Below are 8330 nucleotides of genomic sequence, written 5' to 3' on the forward strand. Positions count from 1 at the left end.
TTGCAGACAGGGGGCACCCCTGTCGTGTTCCCTTGCCCAGTCTGAACGGTTGCGAAGACCAACCATTTACTCTGGTCACAGCTTCAGGGGATTCGTATAGTAGTTGTACCCATCCCAGGAACTGGTCACCGAAGCCCATTCGGCGCATTATTTCCCACAATGCTGGCCAGTGTACCGAGTCGAAAGCCTTTTCAAAATCTATTGCTAGCAGGGCTAGGGGGTCCCGCAATAGGGGGGATTTTTCAATCGCAGTGTGCAGTCGGTGGATATTCATACGCGTTGACCGCTGGGGCATAAAGCCACATTGGTCAGGGTGTATAAGTGATGAGATAACTTTCTGCAGGCGGATTGCCAATGCTTTCGCCAGGATTTTGGTCTCGGTATTAAGTAATGAGATGGGCCTGTATGAGCTACACCTCTCTGGTGGTTTATCTGCTTTGGGGATCACCACTATAGTGGCCCTTCTTAGGTCCAGGGGAAGCTGCCCTTGCTCCCTCGAGTGAGTGTACATATGCAAGAGATGCGGGATTAACGCACTCGGTTCCACCCCCTTCCACGTCTCTACCGGGAAGCCGTTTGGTCCCGGAGTTTTCCCAGGATTTAGTTGAGACATGGCCGCCCCAAGCTCTTCCTCGGTAATGGCTGCCTCAAGCAGCCCTCTTTGTGTGTCCGTTAGGCTGGGTAGGGTGATCCCGTTCAGCACAGAGAGATCAATGGGGGCTTCCGGCGACCCATAGAGCCCTGCGTAGTATTTAGCGAAGCCTTCTGCGATCGCCTGGTCTGTCCACAGCGGTTCTGAATTGTCGGGTTTGATCATCCTGACCTGTTTGTGCCCTTCATCCCTACGTTCCAGCCAGGCCAACATTTTACCCGCCTTATCGCCTGTCTCATATAATCTGGCTCGCATTGTGGCGTGTGCCTGTTTGGCATTGTCTAAGGCTACATTGTGCAGTTTTTTTTGGGCCAGGATTAAAGCTCGGTTCGTTTCGGGCAGGTCTCGCGCCAGATGCGCACTTTCTGCCCGTTCCACCTGATCTTCCGCTTCGTGTAATTTTTGCATGTGGGCCTTTTTTTGCGCCGCTATCCAGGAGATGATCTCTCCCCGCAAGACCGGCTTGTACGCTTCCCATAATAAGCTCGGGTCGTCTACTGACCCAGCGTTCAGCTCGAAGTATTTGGTTGTGGTTTCTTGTATTCGCTCAACTAGCTCTGGGAAGCCTAGATAATAATTGTTGAGGCGCCATGAGGGTGGGGGAATGGGTCGTGATGTTGATAATTCCATTAGTAGGGGAGAGTGGTCAGAAATGCCGCGTGGAAGTAGCGCGGCACTAGTTACCCTATGTATCTCGGTGGTTGGCACGAAAAAGTAGTCTAACCGGGAGAGGGAAGCGTGCGCGCCCGAATGAAAAGAGTATTCCCGCTCCCCCGGGTGAAGGTCCCGCCACACGTCTCTCAGGCCCAGTGCTGATATGAAGGAGGCTAGCTTGGTGTGTAGTTCAGGATTCCTGCCCCTTAGGTGTGTGCGATCCATGCCCAGGTTCATGACTTCGTTGAAGTCGCCACCAAGGATTAGTGTGTCTGAGGAGTCCTGTGCTATCCGGGGAGTTATGTCCTCTATGAGACTTGGCAGCAGCGCGGGTGGTGCGTACACGGCTATTATTGTTATGGTTCGATTCCATAGGGATCCTGTCATGTGCACGAATCTGCCCCCCCTGTCCTGTGACACACTGGATAGAGTCAATGGCAGCCTTTTGTGAATCAGTATGAGGACCCCCCTGGAGCCCGTGGTGAAACCTGAGTGTAGTGCAATACGATAGTGGCCTCGTTTAAATAGGTTGCATGTGGAACCCGCTAGATGGGTTTCCGTGAGCATCACCACATCCGGCGCGTGTCTGTTTAATGTTTGGGTGACAAGTTTGCGTTTAATCCCACTACCCAGCCCGTTGACATTCCACGTAAGAAAACGCAATGTTCTCGTATCATATCTGTCGTGCGTCATCTGGCTGGGGAGCGGGTTGTTGTGAAGCAGAATGTGTGGGATTCCGTGGGGATGCACGCGCTGGTGTTTCGCTGTGAGGCGCAAGCGCGTGAAAGTGGTTGTGTACTGTTGTCGGACCATACATGAATAAAGTTTAAAACGAACCTGAAAACAAGCCTCCAAACACAGGAGTAGATTCTTCCTCCCATCTGTTCAAACATTTGTTCCCTTGGGGGCATCTACCGCCCCGGTTGTGTTATCTATCCCCCCTCCCTATACTCCCACCCAACTTGGAGTATCTGTCGCCCGAAGTTTGAACCAGAACAAATAAACTTTAAACTAAGCCACAGTCAGTGGCCTTTGCACCATATAGCTTACGCAACTGTCCGTGGTGCTGTCGTGGGCTTCCTCGGTGTTAGACTTTGCCCGTGGGGTGGGCGGCCGTCCGACCACTGGCCTGGTTGCAATCCGTGCGTTGACCTGCCCGGGGAGGGGGCACAAGTTTACTCGATAGTCCAAATCCCAGTATCGTAGTTTCGTGCTCCGTGTTGTTCCCGTGTTGTTCCCCAGTTCAAATATTTCCCTGCGGCGGATTAGCAGGCTGTTGGTGCTGTTGTTGGCCTTGCTCCGGTGGGCGCTCCGGTCGAGGGCTGTTGCGTCTGCCTCTTCTTCTCTCCTCCGCATTCCAATCCCCTTCTATGTGCCGCTCGGCCCAGTTCCATGCCTCTCTGGGGTCGGTAAAGTGCACTGACGTGCCACCGTGGAATATTTTGAGCTGGGCCGGGAAGATCAGACCATATTTGACGCCTGCTGATTGTAAGCGTCTTTTAAGCGGGTCGAATGATTGGCGTGCTTTCTGGACTTCTTTGGTGAAATCGGGGAAAAAGGCTATTTTGGATCCGTTAAATGTGACCATGCCCTTCGATCTTGCTAGCTGGAGTACCGTATCTCTGTCTCTGTAATTCAGAAACCTGGCAATCACTGGGCGTGGTGGGGCCCCAGGTATCACTCTGCCAGTCGGAATGCGATGGGCCCGTTCAATAGAAAAAAATTTAGAGAAAGCCTCTCTGTCATAAATGTTCATCAGCCAGTCCTCCAGGAAAAGCTCCATACAATCCCCTTCGGCCTTTTCGGGCAGGCCGATTATGCGGACATTGTTACGTCGGGATCTGCCCTCGCTATCGTCCACCCTTGCCTCCAGGGTCTTTATCCGTGCTAACATGTTCGTCACTTGCCTGTTGACGCCACGTAGGCCATCCTCGGTTTCAGAGATTCGGGCCTCCGCCTCAACCGTTCGGGCGGTCAGCTTCTGGAGGTCGTGCCGTAATAGGGACACATCTGCACCGATGCTGTCCATCTTTTTCTCCATCGAAGTCCTGGAGCTGGTGATGGCACTCATGATATCTTTCAGGGAAATGTTATCCATGGGGTCCGGGGTGACCGGCGGCGTTCTCTCTGGTGAGCGGGGTGCTGGCATCGCCGCGTATTGCTCGATCCTGCTCTGGGTGGACGTTTTCCTGGGTTTCTCCTTGCCCATTCTCTGTCCGGCAATGTGTTGGTACAATCTACCGATGTCTAATCCCAAACGTAGGGGGGCAGCCGGTGTTGACGCACTGCGACCGACTGTGTCTGTGCCGCTCTGGCTCTTTCCACGAGCAGCCCCGCTCTTAGCAGCTCTGAGGTTCCGTCTTCGCAGGCGGGAGTCGCAGCTCCGACCGGGGGTCTCTCGCCCGTGGGGGGAAAGGCCCGTTCACCAGCCCCTACTGCTCCGGCTCCACCTCTCCTTACCACATCGCTGGATGTATCGGACCACGGCCAATAGGTCCATGTCACCGTCGCCCGGCCCGGATTTGCGTGCCCCGGCCTTCGGTCGACAATTAGTGCGCGGACATGGCGGCCATTTTGAGTTCAACACTTGGTGCGGGTCGTGTCGCTTCCACACGGTCTGGACGGTGAATCCGTACACCGATTTGTGTCGGAGCGCCGCGATTCGGTGCAGGAGAGTCTCTCCCACCGCTGGGTTATTTCGGATTTCGCACGAAGATATATTTTGTCAGGATTTCGCAGGATGGAGCCAGTGGTGCGGGAGCAGCGCGAGCTCACGTCCTCATCGGATGGCTGCTAGCCACGCCCCTAGATTACCCATTGTTGATTAACATTATATTTATAAGGGCGATATTGATTATTAATTATTATAAAAGCGTGGTATCTATATTTGATTTTATTTCTCAAATAAACCTTTTAAACTTGCAAAACAGAACTACTCGTGGGGTCAGGGGGATTCTAAGAGAGGGGTGTTATATAGGGGTAGTCATCCAGAACTCATGAACTGGACATAAAGATATATCAATAAGGGTTTCCATTCACTATCCCAGACTAGGCATTGACTTAGCTGTAGTGTTGAATTGAATCCTCTTACAGTTTATAGTAGCACAACTTAACCACAATATCCCTGACTTTATATACATGTAACATAGAACATACTGAACCCCCAGCTAGTGATTTTGATGTCCGCGGACTGTGCGTATGTCCGCGGACGGACGCGGACAACAGCAACACTACCCAAAAACTCAGGGGGTATCTTAAATTGTTATATCATGCCATATGAACACTGTACAAGTTCAAAAACCAGCACACAAACACATTATATGTAGTAATAAATAAGAAGTGGAACCTATATATCTAACAGATCAACCATCCATTTAAATACCATATGTACTAAAATGGAATATACCAAAAGAAGAAAGATAGGCTTCCAACATAATTACCTCACAGAAACTGCACAACTAGGAGCAACAGCAGATCTACAGACCAGTAAGAACACAATTTACCAGAAGCAAGTAAGTATACTTCATTTTTCTTATATATTTCTAAAATTTCTGTATTAGATACAATAAAAGTAATATATATATTTTTTTTTTTCACAGAAATGTCCAGTACTTTAGAATGGCTTGAAGAGAATTTCCCACGTGAGGAAATGTCTGAATATAGTGATACTAATGGTAGACACTTCACTATATAACCAAATTAATAAGCATTACTTTATGTACACTTAACATATATATATTTCTTTTAACAGACCATACACACATTGAAAATAGTACACCAAAAGATACATTGGAAAAGACTCTCCAGCGCATGGAAGAAAAAATTGACATGCTCAAGGCAAATTTCAAGTATTTGAAAATGTTTGTGAAGGACCACATAAAAGAAAAAATTAAATACCATTGTCCCACATGTACCTGCCCCCATCTCCATATCCCAGTCAATTATCCCCAAACCCTCTCCACGAAGAAAAACGTTTTGATTAGACTTCCATCCCTTCATCTCCTCCTATCCATCCTCTTGAAACCCCCAATTCCCCTTTGTTTATGTCAGTTTCTGCCTCCCCTTCTCTTTCATAAATTGTACATCTATATATAATAAATCAAAAATATTATATGTGTTTTAATTCAGTTCTTTTTTGTGTTTAAAAAAAAAAGGCAGTTGGGGTGTCCGCGGACAACGCGGGTGTCCGGGATGTCCGTAATTGACCAAAATGGGGGTGTCCTAAGGACACTATACCTGTCCGTACTGTCCGCAAGCAAAATGGAACTGTTCATAGAACACACGCAGTGTCCGGGATGTCTGTAATCAAATGAAAATGGAGGTGTCCTAAGAACACTATACCTGTCCATACTGTTCACAGGCAAGTTGAAACTGTTCTAAGAACACACGCGGTGTCTGGGATGTCCGTAATCAAACAAAAATGGAGGTGTCCTAAGGACACTATACCTGTCCGTACTGTTCGCAGGCAAGTTGAAACTGTTCTAAGAACAAACACGGTGTCCGGGATGTCCGTAATTAAATGAAAATGGAGGTGTCCTGAGGACACTATACCTGTCCGTACTGCCTGAAGAACATCTACACACATGCGCACCACACCCGTAAATTCTCCGAACACCGTGCCTGTCCGTAACTGTTCGTCTCACTTGTGTCGCGCTTTTAATTAGTTTCAGGACCCGAAGACTGTCCGTAGAACACCCGCACGCATGCGTACAACCGTTCCGTGCATTTGGTGTCCTGTGGACACCCGTTGCCTTCGCGGACATGTTCGCGACGCCATCATGTGACCGCACCCACGCTGAGCGTGTGTCCTGAATTGCGGACACTGTCCGGGTCCCCGAACATTTTAAAAGTACCTTTTCAGGCAATCCACAGTAATTTATATTAGAAATTCACCAAAGCACATGTCTCAGACAATGACCCTGGCTCTCTACATACTTTCTGGAACTTTTTGAGCCTTTTTGTGGTGTTCGATCTGTGCGCAGACAGTACGAGTGTCCGCGAAGCACACACCCACATCCCTATAAAAGGCCACACCCCAGAGCTCATCCTCATTGTGCTTTTGGCTATCTGACAAAGCACTGTCTACTTTGGCTGCCAATCTTCCAGATTTTGCTGAAACCTGATGGCATCCATGGCTTCTCTACTTCCAGCTGGTGCTACATCTACCTCCCCAAGGGCCTGAAAAGGGGAACAGGAAAGAGGATGTAGAGGAGGATGAAGTGTATGACGAGGATGAGGTAGTGGCAGTCCCTACTACCAGCACTTGCCGCGAGTCTTGGGTGTGGCGGTTATTTACCATTCATAGTAACATACCCAAGGTGCGTGTGAACAAGGTCACCTGCAACCAGTGTAAAATGGCGCTGAGTCGCAGGAGGCTTGGTTCATACAGCTTTGGTACGACAACTATGAAGCGACACCTAAGGTCGTTTCACGGTCGGGCCATTCGCAAGGTTGTACCTTGTGAGGAGCGTGGTAGGTTGAGTTCCTCTACTTCATCCTCCGTTTCCGCTCCTCTCACCACAAGAAACACTCATGTGGGAGAGCGCATCCCTCCAGCTGCCTCACAGGCCATTCGCAATTCTGATGACCCTTACCTTTCGAGGGTCACAGTTTTGTGTATGTACTGCGACACAGTACTCTGCAGGGGGGAGAGACTTCAAAGTGCTTTCAAGACTACAGTCTCAGAGCATGAGAAGAAATGCCCACTACCTAAGTAAGGCCCATCCTACATCTTCCTCTCTCCACCCGCCCTTTCTTATCCGCGTGGCTGGTGTCCCCCCTACCCTCCTTTCCCCTCCTCTCCTAGTGTGTCGTGTTTAAAAAAAACAAAAAATATAAAACAACAAAAATCCCCCCAAAAAAGGCTGTTTTCAGAGCCACCTTTCACAGTCTAAAAATAGAAGTGACAGATAAATGGAGCTGGGCCCTGTGCATCTTTTTTTGAAGTCCGCGGACAGTTCGCGAACATCTAAAATTTTGGGGTGCTGCCCTATCAAAATCATTGCACTTTTCTCTGGGAGGAAGTGGTGGCTCTGAAAAGAGCCTTTTGGTGTTTTATTTGTGTTTGAAAAACTTGAAATAGTCAACACCTACTGCAAAATGGATGGCTGTAATTCCACAAAAGGAAGCAATGCATTGTGTACATTTCTCAGAAAAATCTCATTGCCAGCAAGTAAGAAAAATGTATGTGCTACGAAATATAATATTTTGATTGTGGAAAGAGGACATGCCAACATCTCCTAGAAAGGCACAAACAGCCTTATTAACATTCCGCCTTGCTTTCTCCATTTGTGGACCAAATGAAGAAGAACGCAGCCACATTTGTCTCTGCGCAATACGAGAAAATATTACTTGGGAATTTGGAAACATGTCCATGACCTTCCCAAGTCCTTCTTTCATCGCAAATTACAAAGAAATTCCTGACACATGTCCTAAACTGTTCCCTCCACAATGAATTATAATTATGTCTGGATGAAGCTCTGTCTCCAACTAGCACAGAGAGGTACCAAGTCCAGCCACTTCATTCCAATATACTCTGTGCCAGTGCATTTCCACATGAGGGATTCCAAGATCTGCAGCTACTCCACAGCCTTGTGCATGCACCTCCAGCCAATGTATCCATGAGTCTCCCAAAATCCAGACAATCTGTTTTCCGAAAAGCACAGCCATAGCTTACTGTTATCCTCTCAGGAAAAACACTTTCTGACAAACTATCTCCTTACACAACACACCCACTAAAATTTACTGACCAATCAATTGCTCTGCTCATTCTCATTTGCATGCCTCTGCACCCCAAAATCCCCGTATATAATACACAGTGTTCACGGACTACCGCCATGTCCGCGGACATATCGTAACTTGGACAGCCCTTCTACCATTTCCACTTCACTCTCTGTGCCATTCCCTCATTGGATACATCTAACCAGTCACACAACCATCCACCAATCACATCAAAGACCTCTACATCTAACTCCATCATCAGAGTTCAGCAATTCAAATGTACTGTAGATCACTCTGAGTACAA

The sequence above is a fragment of the Ambystoma mexicanum genome, chromosome 9 (genome assembly GCF_040938575.1).
Source record: "Ambystoma mexicanum isolate Mex_15411 chromosome 9, UKY_AmexF1_1, whole genome shotgun sequence".
Taxonomy (NCBI): domain Eukaryota; kingdom Metazoa; phylum Chordata; class Amphibia; order Caudata; family Ambystomatidae; genus Ambystoma; species Ambystoma mexicanum.